General features: G+C 34.8%; 1 pseudogene; it reads left to right on the forward strand.

Annotated features, from left to right (window-relative positions):
• The first annotated feature begins 1,894 nt into the window (after nucleotides 1-1,894).
• LOC101719990 (olfactory receptor 7D4-like) lies at nucleotides 1,895-2,889 on the forward strand (annotated as a pseudogene).
• Nucleotides 2,890-16,141: the final 13,252 nt, after the last annotated feature.

Here is a 16,141-nt window from a genome sequence, read left to right on the forward strand (position 1 = left end):
TATGATAATCAACACTTTATGTTAAGCAGGCTTTCTTACAATTGATTTTGCTCATAATCATGTTATTCTTTTGAGAATATATCTATGGCTTTAGTTCATTTGCTATGTAGTTTTGTATCTATATTGTCTTGAGATAGGCTGGAAAGATTCATTTTTAAAATTATAGTAACAATTTCTTGATATTTAATATACATCAACCTTGTTCAGAACCTACATTGTTACAGGCACCATGTAAACCTCTCTCAAGACAGATGTTGGGCAGCAGCTGTCATAACCACAAGCTTGGTGTCTCACAGAAAAGCAACACACTCTGTTCTCTCCATCTAACTTGTTTCTTCCATCCTCATCTTTTATGATTGACAGCTCAATGCTACCTGCTTTAGAGAAGATTCACCTACCCGCCTTCTCAGATTAACCTGCTCCAGAATATTGTTCTCTCTTGTATTAATTAAAAATCATTAGATATTCCTTATAGTGATGTTTTTGTTATGAAGCATATAAAAATGTTTAAAATATGCTTAAAAATAAAACTGTTAAATTGTATACAATAATTCTATCCATATAACTATTGAATATTTAAATTTTAACAAATGTAGATTTTGGCCATTAACTTTGCTAATTTTAAGGAGTACATTCATAGACTGGAAAATATAAATTTGGGATCACATATAACTATTATTTGATTTTAATGGTGGTTCCTTTCCTTTCCTCCTCTTATCTATTTAGCACACATGCTTGTTGCCCTACTGAGAAGAGCTCACCTGGCGGGCATTGTAGGAGAGAATAATCCATGCACATATTCATAATTTAAAAGTGATGTACGGTAGCTCAAAAAGGTAACAAGCTGGTCTGGGGATTTAGCTCAGTGGTTCCGGAGCCTGCCATGCAAGTGCAAGGTCCCAAGTTCCATCCCAGGTACCAAAAAAAAAAGGTAACAAGCCAATTGCACTTATTATCATATGAATTCCCTCCTATGGTGACTGACAGTTTCATGAGATATTGGTAAATGAGATATATGCAAGACATATTTACTGAGACATTAAGAATATAATTCTGATTTAAAGATATGCTCATTTAAGACAGGACATTTTGGAAAACAAAAACATCATTTTATTTAATTTTCTTTAATTCTGCCATGTAGTGAACATGTACTGTTTCTAATGCAGAGATGTGGTATATGTAATGATTACAGTTTGAATTCTTTTTTCAAGGCAACAAGGATTTTATGTTGGATGACCAAGATTTTATCCAAGAAAGTCTGATGCAAGAACCCAATTTTAAAATCACAGCTCTTTACAATATTTTCAGAGAATTACATATACAAAATAATATAATATAAGCAGAAAATAAGAATGGTAATAGTCAAAATGATTGCTGTCTTTTACTGAGATTCCCTCTGAGAATGATAGCATGATTTTAACTTTTACAGTATATCAGTAGTAACCACGTGTTTAGAAAAAATATATAGTACTGAAAAAATACAATGAATTGTCAAATTATAGACTAACATTTGTTTAAGAATCACTGTTTAATCACTACTCTAAAGGTAGTACAATAAAGAAGTAGATTGTCAAAGAAACACATAAAATTTTAAATCTTTTAATAAAAGTGATATCAAAAACATCATTTACACAAGTTAAAATTTGGAAATTAAAGCAAGTCATTCATTGATAAAAAGAAAAAAATGTTTCATGCATTAAAGGAAGTGTGAATTGTTATACACACTTGAAAAGGAAATGAGCTGCAATTTGTTGAATGAACAAATCTCATCCACTGACACAATAGTGAATGGGTGAGATCCTTGGAGAGATATTGTGGAGTGACAACCTGAAATGTCAATGGCTGATCATTGAAGACTGCTGTTTCTTCCTTCTCCTGAAGATAAAACAGAGACATGCAAGAAGCAAACCACACAGGATTCTCACAATTCCTCCTGCTGGGCCTCTCAGAATATCCAGAAGTTCAGTCCATTCTTTTTGGACTCTTCCTGTCCATGTACCTGGTCACAGTGCTTGGGAACCTGCTCATCATCCTGGCCACTACCTGTGACTCCCATCTCCACACCCTCATGTACTTCTTCCTTTGTAACCTGTCCTTTGTGGACATTGGCTTCATCTCCACCACAGTCCGAAAGATGCTGGTTAACATCCAAGAACAGAACAAAGACATATCCTACATGGAGTGCCTCACTCAGGCATACTCTTTTATGACATTTTTTAGAGTGGACGATTTCCTACTTACCTGATGGCCTATGATCGCTTTGTGGCCATCTGTCACCCCCTGAAATACACACTCATCATGAACCCTCGGCTCTGTGGCCATCTGGTTCTAATGTTCTGGTTCATCATCTTATGTGTAGATCTGATTCATATTCTCCTGCTGATGGAACTCACCTTCTCCACAGGCACTGAAATCTCTCATTTCTTTTGTGAACTGTCTCAAGTTCTCAAGGTGGCCAGATCTGATACCCTAATCAATATCATCTTTCTAAATGTAGTAACTGTCCTACGGGGTTTATTTCCTGTCTCAGGAATCATCTTTTCTTACTTTCAGATTGTCTCTTCTTTAATAAAGATGTCCTCCATTGCAAGCAGGTATAAAGCATTTTCCACCTGTGGGTCTCATCTCTGTGTGGTCTCACTGTTGTATGGAACAGCACTTGGGGTGTACCTCAGTTCTGCTGTGAACTATTCTTCCCAGCAAAGCTCTGTAGCCTCTGTGATGTACACAGTGGTGACCCCCGTGCTTAACCCATTCATCTACAGCCGAAGAAACAAGGATATGAATGGGGCCCTGGGAAGACTTCTCAGCAGAGCTCTCTCTTTTCTTTCATGGACTGGCGTCTTCAGAACTATGGGAATATTACTGTCTCTATGGAAAATATGGTGAATTATATCCTGGCTCATTTTTCTTCCCTAAATGACATTAATTTTTTTTTTGGTTTTGGCAAAACACCTACATCTTTGTCTTGAACATTTTTAATTTGTTTCTCCTCAACCTTTCCACTAGCATTTTTCTTCGTATTTCTCTATGCATGGGGCATAAAATTTCAAGTTTGGTAAGATTAATTGGCTAGTTCTGAGATTTTTACCATTATGGAAATACTTATATCAAGTGCAGTTATGGTTTTCTCTAAAATAATTGCTTGTGTATTAATTGTCTTCACTATAACATGGTTATAGTTTTGTTCTTAACTGATGAAAGGAAATAAAAATAGTCAGAGCACCTACCATAATAGGATTGTGCTTGTTATTTTATACTTATGAAATTATATCTGAAATCACTGTTTGAGACATTTTCTCTCATTTACATAATATTTAAATGGAAAAGAGTTAGTTTGTTATGCACTATAACTGGAACCTGATACTGAGCTTACTTCCATATATTTGCAGGTTTTTCTTGTATAAAAACAGTAATTAGATTTTCAATATGAAAAGCTGAAACCTGTATTTGAAGATGGGTTTCATTGTGATATAATGCATGGGTTAATTCTGAGCTGCTGCTATGATTATGAGAAGTCCTCTTTTCAATTCTTCCTTCTTTTCATTCATCTTTCCTTCTTCCTTGATTTGTCTTTCTTCTATGAATTCCTTTTTCCTTCCTTCATTTAGATGTTTCTATTTGATATTGCTAACATTCTCCATTTCATTTTTATGGTTGAATAATATCCTACTGTTTATACAAACTATGCCTTTATTTATAGATGAACATTTGAATGTTATGACTTGTAGCTATTACATATAGTGGTGTAATGATAATGCATGGATATTTATTTGTTCCTGTACAATCGTATGCCACACAATGATGCTTTAGTGAAGGACAAACTGTATCTGCTCAAGTGGCCCCACAACATCACATTACTTTGTGAAGTCATAGTCCTTTTTTGGAGTGCACACTGAATGGAAAAATCACCAGCAAAGCTTTTCTCACTACATAACATGATTGTTAGACAGCAAATTGAAATGCTGGTTTTCAATTACTGTAGGGACCAGGGAAAGGGGACGTTATTAGAACCTCTGCACTAAGTCCTAGTCTCCTGTGAGCCACAGCAGTACATGGCAAATTATAAGAAAGGTAGAAAAATGAGACTGAGAAGAAGCTGAGCTTTAGGTCTGATCAGTGCTGCTCTGGGCGACAAAGACGAAAGCCCCCAGTTTACTGCACCTTTTATTCAGTACATCGGGAGAAACAAAGTGTAACAAATGACTTGGAGAGAGTTCAGTACATCCTGCATAAATAAGATGTAACAATCCAAGAACAAAGAGGGACTGAGTAGATGTTTGTTCTTCCCAAGATGTTTTCAGCTCCCAGGATGTTTCTTGTCCTGTAAAATCACAGGCAGCATCACCGGATCATTGAGGTCTCAGTTGAGACCGGAGGCCAAAATGCAATTATGTCTCAGAATTCCATAGCTGGATTGTAGGCCGGAGAACTAGGCTAACCAACTGATTTTTCCCTAAAATTATGTAGCATTGCTCCCGACAAATTACTAAAATGTCACAGAGTCAAATTCTCTGCTAGGGTATAAGTCCATATTATTTGGTTTGAAGTAGTATCTCATTATGACTGTGATTTGCATTTCCTCTGGAATAATAAGCACTCCAGTGCTTTGTTGCAGTTTTTCTATCTTCTGTGCAGCAATGTTTTTTCAAGTCTTACTCACATTACTATAATACAGTGTAACTTTGTTTCTGAACTCTAGAATTTCTTTATATATTTTTGATACTTGAAATTTATTAGAAATATATTTTACAAAAAAAATCTTCCTTCTGTTTCTCTTATATTAAGTATAAAATTTATTGTCATTAACTAAATTCATCGTAATGAACAATAGATCTCTTTAAATTATTCCTCCTATCAGCAACGATATTTCTTTTCAGCAGTGTGTGCCAAAACCCCTGAAGCATGAATGTTGTCCTCCTGTAGACAGCATTTGAATATCCTCTTCCATGGTTTTGAATATTTTATGTTTTATATGTGAATTCATGCAGTATTAGTTTTTCTCGGCCTGGCTTATTTCTCTTACAATGTGATGCACACTCATTTGCTTTGCTTCAAATGACAGAATTTCTTTCTTTTTATGCATTATTAGTATTCTATTGAGTACATATACATTTATTTATTCATTCACTGAGAAAGTTTCTTATCATATATTGACGATCATGAAAAACAATTATGTGTTAAAGAATATGTATGTATGCCTTGACATACTGATTTCAGATGATTTAGATGAAATGGAGGAATTGGAGGATATGACATTGCTTTTTAAAATTATTTTATGAAAGTCAATGTTTCCCTAATGGCTACACTGATTTACTTTCTGTAATGTGTTTCAGTCCTCTCTATTTGAGGAATCCTCACCAACGTATGTTATTATTCATCATTTGGAAAATAGTGCAACAGGTGTGAGGTGGTGTCTCACTGTAGTTTAAATTTGCATCCTACACATGATTAGTGAAATTTCCTGGCCTTTAAAAAATAAAGTACTAGAATGAGTGGAATCATAACTACAGCAAGTACACATTCACAAATCAAATTTTCTACAGACTCTGAGATACATTTAAATTTTCCAATTTTGGCTTCTACTCAAGATACTGAATTTATTCCAAAAGTGGATCTGACTCAGAAAGAAATATGTCACTTATTAACAGCATCTCTTTGGCATTGAGTTTAGGCACTTATTTTTTCATCTGAAGTCAGACTTACCGACCAGACCAATTTGAAACAGAATTTCTTCTGAATTAGCAGGGTGCCCAGCCCTCCAAAATGGATTGTTAGACTAAAGATGAACTTGTGTATTTCACAGGAATAATCTTTACTCTGAGAGCTAGAATATACCCAAGTAGTTATAACAGCTAGATCTTGGCTGGAGTCATTCTTCAAAGACCAATAAATTCTGAATTTCTAATTTATGTGTAACATCTCTGGATTTGTCCTTGTATAGTTTGTGATAAATGACAAATTTCCAAGTATTGCTACATTAACTTGCTGCATGAACCTGGTGTAAATGTGTTGTATGAAGAATAGTCAACACACATATAAAGAGAAACATGTAAAATTACAAAAAATGCTGTGGCCTTAAAAATACTTTAAAATGCTACATTATTTTTATCTGCTTTTACTGTTATGAATACCATTTAAATTAAAATATGAATATTTAAAAATGGGTGTTTCTGATATTATAGCTTATAGAGATATGAACAGTCACCTATAAAATTGTGTGTCTCATATAAATCTGTTCCCCTGTGTATGTGTACCTTTAAAGAAAACTACAATCAATAACGGGAGAGCATATTTTCTGGGCTTTCACATCAGCATTGATTTATGTAACCATAATGGTTATCTTCACATATACCTAAAAATATTTAAAGTTCATCTACAACAAAATTTCTCTTACCCACAATATCTAATATATTGGAGGAAACTGTTCAGCCCCAAATCACCTGACAAGGGTATGGCACAAGATTAAAAATAAAAAGACGAAATAAGATCTTAATGCATAAATGGGGGTCCAAAGCTCTTATCTGGCTAAGACACTATCTCCTGGAGCTTGCCAGTGTTAATTGAACATTCAGTTTCTGGAAGGAGTGAGGGGTGGTGGAGGGAATACTGAAGTGGAAAACACTGATGAGAGCAGGTTAATAGCAAGAAAGAAATGAAACATTCTGACAGGAACAAATCATTAATGAGAAATTTGTTTCTTCCCATGGATTAATTTTTGCCTCTATAGGAGTGTTCTTTACAAGTCATGCTGCCCCTAGCTGCACAATTGTCTTTCCACTCAAGGCGCCACAGTCCTGGATCATTGAGAACTCTGCTATAACAAATGGTGTGGTGAAAAAAATGGTGTGTGGAGTTGTTCTTTTCCCACAAACTGCTGGCCCTTCAGACAAGACATTGTGGGCCAATATGCAGACTCAGAATTTTAATATGAAAAACCAATTTATAACTTTTTTCCTCTCTCAGGGTGGTCTCTACCATAATAGATCACCTTTAAATGTGTCTTTAAGTCTGTGAAGTACATACATCAAATTCAAATGTTTTGATAAAATGTCTGGCATTGTCTGAAGTTGGTAAGTGGGGAAGCTTGTTGGGTTCTTTGATTCCAGGATTAAACCATGCCAGTGTGATTTGATTTTTCTAACAACCTGGATGTAGCTCCATAAATAGGTGGTGATTCCAGCTTTGCTGTAAAATAGTAATATAGGACTTTATATTTGGGAAAGATTACACCAGTGAAATTAAACAACTGTCATAGAGCATGTGTCTCAGATGATGGCATTTATAAGTTACTTAATGTTGGTTCAAGATGTTGTGGTTACTGCCATCATCCACCTCATCATCATCATCTTCATAATATATTTGTAGTGCTTAGGAAAGAAATTAGAGGGACCCACATTTTGCTGTCATCTCTGAGATGTTAAAGGGAGTCAAAACCAGTGTGTATGTGAGGTAAAATTTTGAATAACTTTCTTGGGACTCAAATATATAAGGTTCACCAAATATATAAGGTTACAATCAAATATATAAGGTTCACAGAATTCATGCATAAACCTTTTCACGTGGGCATCCTCCTATTTTCTACTCAAACTTTCATGTTTTTTCTCATGGTCAGAAACAATGTTTCTAATCGTCCATTCTTCACCCATCATCTCCCTTATCGCTCAAAGGATTTGGTTGCTTTTCTGAGCATGATGAAGAAAAATGGTTTCTATGTTGCTTTCATGAATGATAAAAACTAAAAGCATGCCCTTTTTATAAGAACTGATATGAATAAAGGGTCAGATGGAACCTTCTAAATGCAGAAAACCATAGCAGTCATAGGTATAGAATCTGATTGCCTGGAACCGACAAACTGAAGTGCAACCTTAAAGACCTAATTCTATTTCTGAATTTGGTTCATTTTAACCAATCCTAGATGACTTTTGCATATCAGTATAGGACGAAGGTGAAGAGAAAGGTAATGTCTACAGTGGGTTTGGGGTTCTACTACTCATAAAAAAGTGCAAGTGTAGTATTCACTGGTATTCTCTTTTGTTCCTAGATGCATGCATTTTGGGGCATAATTTGTTGTAGTAAAATATAGATAATATGAAATAAAATTTGAACTGTTTATTAAAATATTTCCAGACCAATCATTACAGTTACCTTTTATGCAACCATCACCAACATCCATTTCCAGGAAATTTTTATCTTTCAAAACTTAAAGCTCCCCATTCTTAATCACCCTGCCATGGCAGCAATCACTCTACTATAACACAGGTTAAGGAATCAAATATATCATGAAAAAGAGAATGTCACAAATGAGGTTAGATTTTCAGGTATATATGTTTGACCAAATATACAGAACTCACATCAGAAAATTTGCATGTTGGTATCCTCCAATATCACCATTCAAATTTCATAATTTTTCTATGATTCAAGACAATGTCTCTGATAGGCCTCCAACCTACACTCCAAATGGATATTATAGGCCCTGAAGTTATACTGTTATTCTGTGAGTCCTTCTAATGCCCTTATCCCTCAGAATGCAAAGGAAGGGATTCAGAATAATGGTGAGAATTACATAAATTATGGCTAGGGGAGGATGATATATCTCAAAATAGACATGCTAAGGCTTGTTCCACAAAATAAGAAAACAACTGATAGTTCAGATCCACAGGTGGAAAATCTTTATAGTTTCCACCTGATGATGGAATATTAGAATGTAGGAAATAGCTTTATAGTAATATAAAATCATCCTTGATATGGGAAAACCACATATATGATGAGAGTAAAATCCATGATCATGTTAAAGTTAAAAGTGTCAAAGAGCTCAGATCAAGCATTTGAGAAGCTCAAAGAAGAAATTTATAATGTACACATCCCTGCAGCAGGTGAATTGTAGTCCAATAACACTTTAAAGATGGGGGTCAAAAATATACCAAATATATGAAGATACAGAGGTGAGAGTTCATAATCACTGTGTACTATGGAATGTGAAGAAGGACAATAAACTAATTTGTTAGTGTTTAGATAAATAATGACCTCACAAAAACTTCTGCACTCAGAGATGGGGCCTTTGGAAGGTGGTTGGGTCATGACAGTGCTGTGAGATTGGATTGGAAGTGGCAGGTTATTGCAGAGATGACCTGGAAGGTATATTTCCCTCACCAGCTCTACCTTTCTCTCTGCACCTTAGCCACCAAGCTGTGAAAAACTTTCCTCTCCAGGATATTCCACCTTGCTGTTTCTGCCTTGAAGCCAGTCAATTATAGACTGAAACCTCTAATACACTGATCCCAAATAGACCTCTCCTCCCATAAGTTGTGGCTGTTGGGTATTTGTCTCAGTGATGAGGAAACTAAGACATACCCCTTAGGTCTAACACAATAATGAGCATAACATCTATACATTAAAATATTATAAAATAGTCTGCATAGGAAAGTCCATCTAGGAGATGACTCTGTTGTAACTTTAGATATCCACAATCATCTTGCAGTGCGGGTTTGTGATAAAACATGTCATTAATGGACAGAACAAGGAGCAAGAAATATATCGGTGTGTGGTGGACAGAGTCAGAGGTCATGTCCAGGATGATAAGCAGATTCCCAAGAACTGTGACCAGATACTTGTGCAGGAATAGCAGCTATGTATTCTCTGAGAGATTTATGAGGTATGATCTCAGACAGGTATTCACATTTGTAGGTCTATATTTTTTGGACATGCTGAAAAAGAAATGCATCTTTAAAAAAGGAGATAAACTGGAAAACAGCACTCCAGTATTTTGAATTGGCACATTCACAGGAGATGCATTCATAATTAACACATAAATCTTAAAGAATATTTCTTACTTTTGAGAAACACATTCTTCCTAGTGCTCTTTCATTGTTGGTGGTTGTGTTATTCATGACTTCATTAAGGAATATGTTATAGGATCATCTGAGCAGGTACATTTTGTCACTGACTAAAGCATACATATATTGCATATGACTATTCTGAAACAGATAAATGTGCACCCATATCTATTATGGTGTATTCATAACAGCTAAAATATATAAATCTTCAAAATAATTTTCTAAAAGTGAGTTGGTAAAAGTTTTCTTTACACAATAGAGCATTATTCAACATTAAAAATGAAAGGAGGAAGTTATTATTAACAAATGAATGCATCCAAATGAGGGAGGAGGAGAAAGCAGGAATAGGAGGGAGAAAAAGTGTGCAGAAAACAAGGAAGAAAATAAGCAAGGCAGAAAGATGAGGGAAAAGATGTAAGGAAAAAATAAGGAAAGAAAACCTCATTAGGATAAAGTAATACTCTCCAAAATTATAGTAGCTCATAGCTACTCTAGGCATTCCATCAGTATAAATGCAAAATGACAATTTTAGCCTGATTTGATAAGCATTTTGGCTATCTATATTTTCTTTCCTTGTGGAAAAGTAAAATTACAACCATATTATGGTGAAAATCATCAACAGTCAAGTAAATATTTTTGGAAAAACAAAATCTTCACTTGATATGCATCATGTTCACAATCTCAGAAATGTCTGAGAAATCTTACCAAATTTGAAACTTTGTGTTTCAGGCATAGAAACACAACTACAAAGAAAATACTGAGGAAATTGATAAAGCAAAACAAATATAAAAATATTTAAATGACAAAAATAGAGTCTTTGGAAATATCAGAAATTAAGCATATCAGGAGGGAAACAGACTCACCCTATTGAAATTCACAGCATTTGTCTTATGGGCAGTAACATCCTCTTAGTTTTGAGATCAGTGGTCCTAGAAGGACAAGAGGCTGCTCTGCCAAGCTGTCTTCCCAGGGCCTCCTTCACATCCTGTTCCTCAGGCAGTAGATGAAGTGTTCAGCATGGGGGTCACCACAGTGTACATCACAGAGGCCACTGGTTTTCCCTAAGAATGGATCACTTCAGAACTGGACACCCCAAATCCTGTTCCATAGAAAAAGGAGACCACACAGAAATGAGACAGTTAGAAAATGCTTTATACCTGCTTGTAGTGGAGGATGTTTTCATTAAAAAGGAGACAATCTGAAAGTAAGAAAAGAGGATCCACCAGACAAGAAACACCACCATTTAGACAATTGCCACATATAGAAAGATGTTATTGATGAAGATTTCAGAGTTGCCAAACTTAAGCTAAGCCAGTTTGCAAAAGAAATGAGGAATTTCAGTGCTGGTAGAGAAGTTCTGTTGCAATGGCAGGATAACATTAATCAGGGAGAACCATATGATTATAAGCCAAGATAAGAGAACCAATAGGCCACAGAGCCAAGAGTTCATGATGAGTGTGTATTTCAGGGGTAGTAGATTGCTATGAAGTGGTCATAGGCCATCACTGTCAGTAGGAAATTATCCATTCCTGCAAAAATTATATAAAAGTATACCTGAGTGAAGCACTCCATGTAGATGTCTTTCTTCTGTGCCTGGATGTTCACCAGCATCTTTGGGACCGTGGTGGAGATGACACCAATGTCCACAAGTGACAAGCTACAGAGGAAGAAGTACATGGGGGTGTGGAGGTGGGAATCACTGTTAGTGGCCAGGATGATGAGCAGGTTCCCAAGGACTTTGACCAGGTACATGGACAAGAAGAGTCCAAAGAGAATGGACTGAATTTCTGGATCCTCTGAGAGGCCCAGTAGGAGGAACTGTGATGGTCCTGTGTGGTAATATGCATGCATGTCCCTGTTTTATCTTTAGGAGAAGCAAGAAACAGCAGTGTTCAATGGACACCATTGGCCCTTCAGGTGGCTACCACCCCACAATATCATCTCTCCTTGAATGCTTTTCAGTCATTTTGTGCCATTCGCTGGTAGTGGTTCATTCAGCTGAATGGCAGCAATTTCTCTTTTAAAATGTGAAGACTAATTCACACTTTAATTTATCAGGTATTTCTTCTGTCTTTATATCATTGACTCAGTTGTTTAGTTTTCAATTTTTAATTCATGGCTATATTTAAATTTTTGTTTGATATCCATTCTCAAAACTAACAAAACTTTTCATCTATTTTCTTGGATAATCTCTATACTTCTTTATTTTACTACCTTAACAATAGTTATTAAACAATGATTCTTACACAAAATTTTAGTCTACAGTTTGACAATTCATTGGTATGTGAGAGTTAAATCTCAATGCTACCTTTTTCTTTCTAAACACATAGTTACTAGTAATACACTGTAAAACTTCAAAATATGCATTCATTTTCATTGTGCATCTCAGTAAATGACAGCTATCATTCTATCTATTCGTGTCTATATTTTATTTTTTATTATATTATTTTGAACACAGAATTCTCTCAAAGTATATTGCAGAGCTCTGATTTAAAAGCTTGCTTCATAAGTCTGACATTCTGGAATACAGTTCTCTCCAACCAGCATTATATGCTTACTATGCTGAAAAATAATTTAAGCTCTATTAATTGCAAACATATACTGTCTTCAGTAGGAATAGTGCATGGTTAGCACAAGGTAAGATTAGAACAAAATAATAAAATAATTTTTTCCTTTGGCTCCTGCTTTAGAAGGAGAATCATATAAACATGAATTTTTTTTATCTCTCAGGAAATATACCTTAGATGGCTCTAGTTTAACAACATCTTTTTAAACTTTGTCACCTTTGAAAGAAATTCATATAATTATAAATATAATTGATCTCTTATCTCGTTTGACCTGCCATGTAGCCCTTTTAAATTATAAATGTAGATTACTGTAGAGGGCCTGCCATGTATCTCCTGTTAGAGGAAAAAGCATCTGTACTACATAGACAAAAGGAGGTAAGGGAAACAACCACCATTAAAATAAAATCTTAAGCTTATGTGCTTATGTAATCTCATGCGTCTATTCTCTTGAGTGGAAATGTAGTCTTAAAAGAGCAAAACTTAATGAGCCAAATATATATTGATGGACTTGATTAAAATATTCACAAGTTATATAAAGAGAATTACTGTGTAAACATTAAATGTCAGAATATAGACTTGCAAAAATTTACATTCCCTGTGCCAAAAAGCTTCACTAAAATGAATACCTAGTAGTTTTCAATTAATTAAGAGAAAAATGTTTAAGAGAAAAAATATTGCAGAGCATGTTCATCTGAGAAGGTGAGTAGGCATATATTCTCTGAAACTGGAAGAATTAAACTGTCAATCATAGGAGATGAGGAAGGATGAAACACTTTAGACAGAGAGAACAGAGTGTGTGGCTTCACTATCAGAGGCTTACCTTGAGGTTGTGACAGCTGCTACTCAACATGTGTCTTGTGAGGTGTGCTAGTCATGGTGTAGGTTCTGAAAACGTACATATGTTTGATGTATTCTAAATGTCAAGATCAATATGATTACTATAACACTATATGAAATCATCCAGCTTATCACAACCCATAATACAGACCCAAAACTAATTAGTAGAATTAAATAAATGACATTTACTTATTTAAAAAGAATCACACATGATTAATGAGGAACAGAGATTGTAAGAATATTGTAAGAATAAGATGTTGGTTGCCATAATTTGTCACAATAATAAACCGACAAATATAAGCCCTAGCCACAATTATAACAGAAGAATGTTTTTGAGAATATTTAACAGGTATTACCTGCTCAATATCCAGTGTGAAGTCTATAAGCAAATAAATAAATCAAAGATGCTTTTCTAACTCACTGATTGCTTGTGTTCAAATCATAGCCAAAAGAAAACGTGACTTTAGGGCCGGTGATTTAGCTCAGTGGTTTCGTTGCCTGCTGTGCAAGCGCAAGGATCTGGGTTCGATCTACATAGAGTTGCACCCCAAAACAACAGAATATACATTATTTCCAGCAACACATGTAACTGTTTCCAAAATAGACTAGATACTATCTCATACAACATACTTATCTAAATGCAAAATAATTGAATTAATTATTCCTTGGATATTGTCGGTTCATAGTGTATTGTAACCAGAATCAAAGGCAAAAGAAAACACAAAAATATATAATCACATGGAAATTAAACAGGAAATTAAAGTTTCTGCAATTGAATGATGTCAACATAACATACCAAAACTTATGGGACACAATGAAAGCCATCATACAATTCCTTGTATCTTTATACCAGTGAATTCCTACAGCAGAAAAATGGAGCCAGCTGAAATAATCTAATGTTCAATCTAAAACCTCTAGAAAAATAAGAACAACTCAAGCTCAAAGCTTCTACAAGAAGAAAATTATAAAAATCCAGAGCAGAAATGAATGCAATTGCAATTAAAGAAAACAACACATAAAGTCAATTAAGCAAAAACTTGGTTGTTTGAAAAATTATATAAAATAGACAAAGTCATAGGCTAACCTAAAAAGGAAGGAAAAGAGAAGAACCAAATCCATGCAATTAGAAATTAAAGGGAGGAAACCATAAGAAATCCTATAGAAATTCAGATCATCAATACCTACTTTGAAAGTCTTTACTCAAATAAGATGGAAAATTCAGAAGAAATGGATAGATTTCTAAATACATATGAATGCCCAAAGTTGAAGAAAGAAGATACAAAAATTCTAAACCATCCAATATCAATGTTTAAATAGGTAATATAAAACTACAAACAACCAATAAGGAAAAACCTTGGTCCTGATGGATTTGCTGGATAATTCTCCATGAAAATTAGAGAAGAGCTAATAACCCTACTTCTCTTTAATGAAATTCCCACTCTTTAAAGAAATTGAGAGTAATAGTCCAAAACTCCTTCCTGGAAGCAAGCATTACCCTGAGAGCAAAAGCAACATAGGATTGAACCAAAAAAGAGACTACAATAATATCTCCTCAATGAAAATAGATACATAACTCTTCAGTAAGATACTGGCAAACAGAATGCAGCAAATAATCAAGCAGATTATACACCATGACCAAGGAGGATTCATTCCAGGAATTCAAGGATAGTTCAACATAAGCAAGTCAATAAATGTGATACTTAACACTAACAGAAGCAAGGACAAACACACATGATCATCTCAATGGACACAGACAAAGCATTTGATTAAGTGGAGCACATATTCATGATGAAATCCCTAAAGAGTATTGGAATAGGGGTCAGAGATTTAGCTCAGTGGCACCATGCCTGCCTTGCAAGTACAAGGTCCTGAGTTAAATAAAAAATGAGACTATGAATTACAAATTTAAATTATTATTATTTGCAGATGGCATGATAATCTACATAGAAGACCTCAAAATCTCCACCAAAAGGCTTCTAGATTTAATAACCAAATTCAGTACTATAGCAAGATATTAATACTAAAATATCAATAACATTCCTGTATACAAATAAGAAACTCACTGAGAAATTAGAGAATCAATATCTTTCACAACAGCATCAAGAAAAATGAAATACTTAGGAATCAATCTGCTTCCCAAGAAAGTAAAAGAGCTTTACATTTAAAAACTCACCACTCTGAAAAAGGAGGTCAAAGAGGATATCCGAAAATGGAATTATATCCATTATTGTTGGACAGGCAGAACCAATGTAGTGAAAATGGCCATATTACTAAAACTCTTACACAGATTTAATGCAATCCAAATCAAAATATAAGTAACATACCTCACAGAACTGAAGAAAACAACCCTATAATTCACTTTGAACTAGAAGAGATCTAGACTACCAGAAGATATTCTGAAGAGGCAAAGCAGGGGCAACACAATCCTTGACTTGAAATTATTCTATAAAGCTACTGTGACAACCACCACATGGTATTAGGCAAAAAGCAGATCTAAAGATCAATGGAACAGAATAGAATATACAGAACCAACTCCAAACACACACAGTTACCTTATCTTTAACAAAGGAGACACGTCTTCACTAGAAGAAAAATTGCTTCTTTGATAAATGTTGCTGTGAAAACTGGGTTTCCCCATGCTGAAGATTAATCTTAGACCCATATCTCTCCCAGTTACTAAACTAAAATTGAAATGGATCAAAGATCTAGATATTAAACAAAAGCACTTAATCTGCTGGAAGACAGAGTAGGTAAAATTATTAAAGGCATAGGTATTGGCAAAGAATTAGTGAACAAATCCCCAGTTGCATGGATAATAATGAAAATTTTGGATTACATCAAATTTAAAAGCTTTTGCACAGCAAAAGAAACCACCAACTGAGTGAAGAGACAACCCACAGA

The sequence above is a fragment of the Heterocephalus glaber genome, unplaced genomic scaffold, assembly GCF_053883595.1.
Source record: "Heterocephalus glaber isolate CG9 unplaced genomic scaffold, H.glaber_assembly_v1.0 deba00001733, whole genome shotgun sequence".
NCBI classification, from domain to species: Eukaryota; Metazoa; Chordata; class Mammalia; order Rodentia; family Bathyergidae; genus Heterocephalus; species Heterocephalus glaber.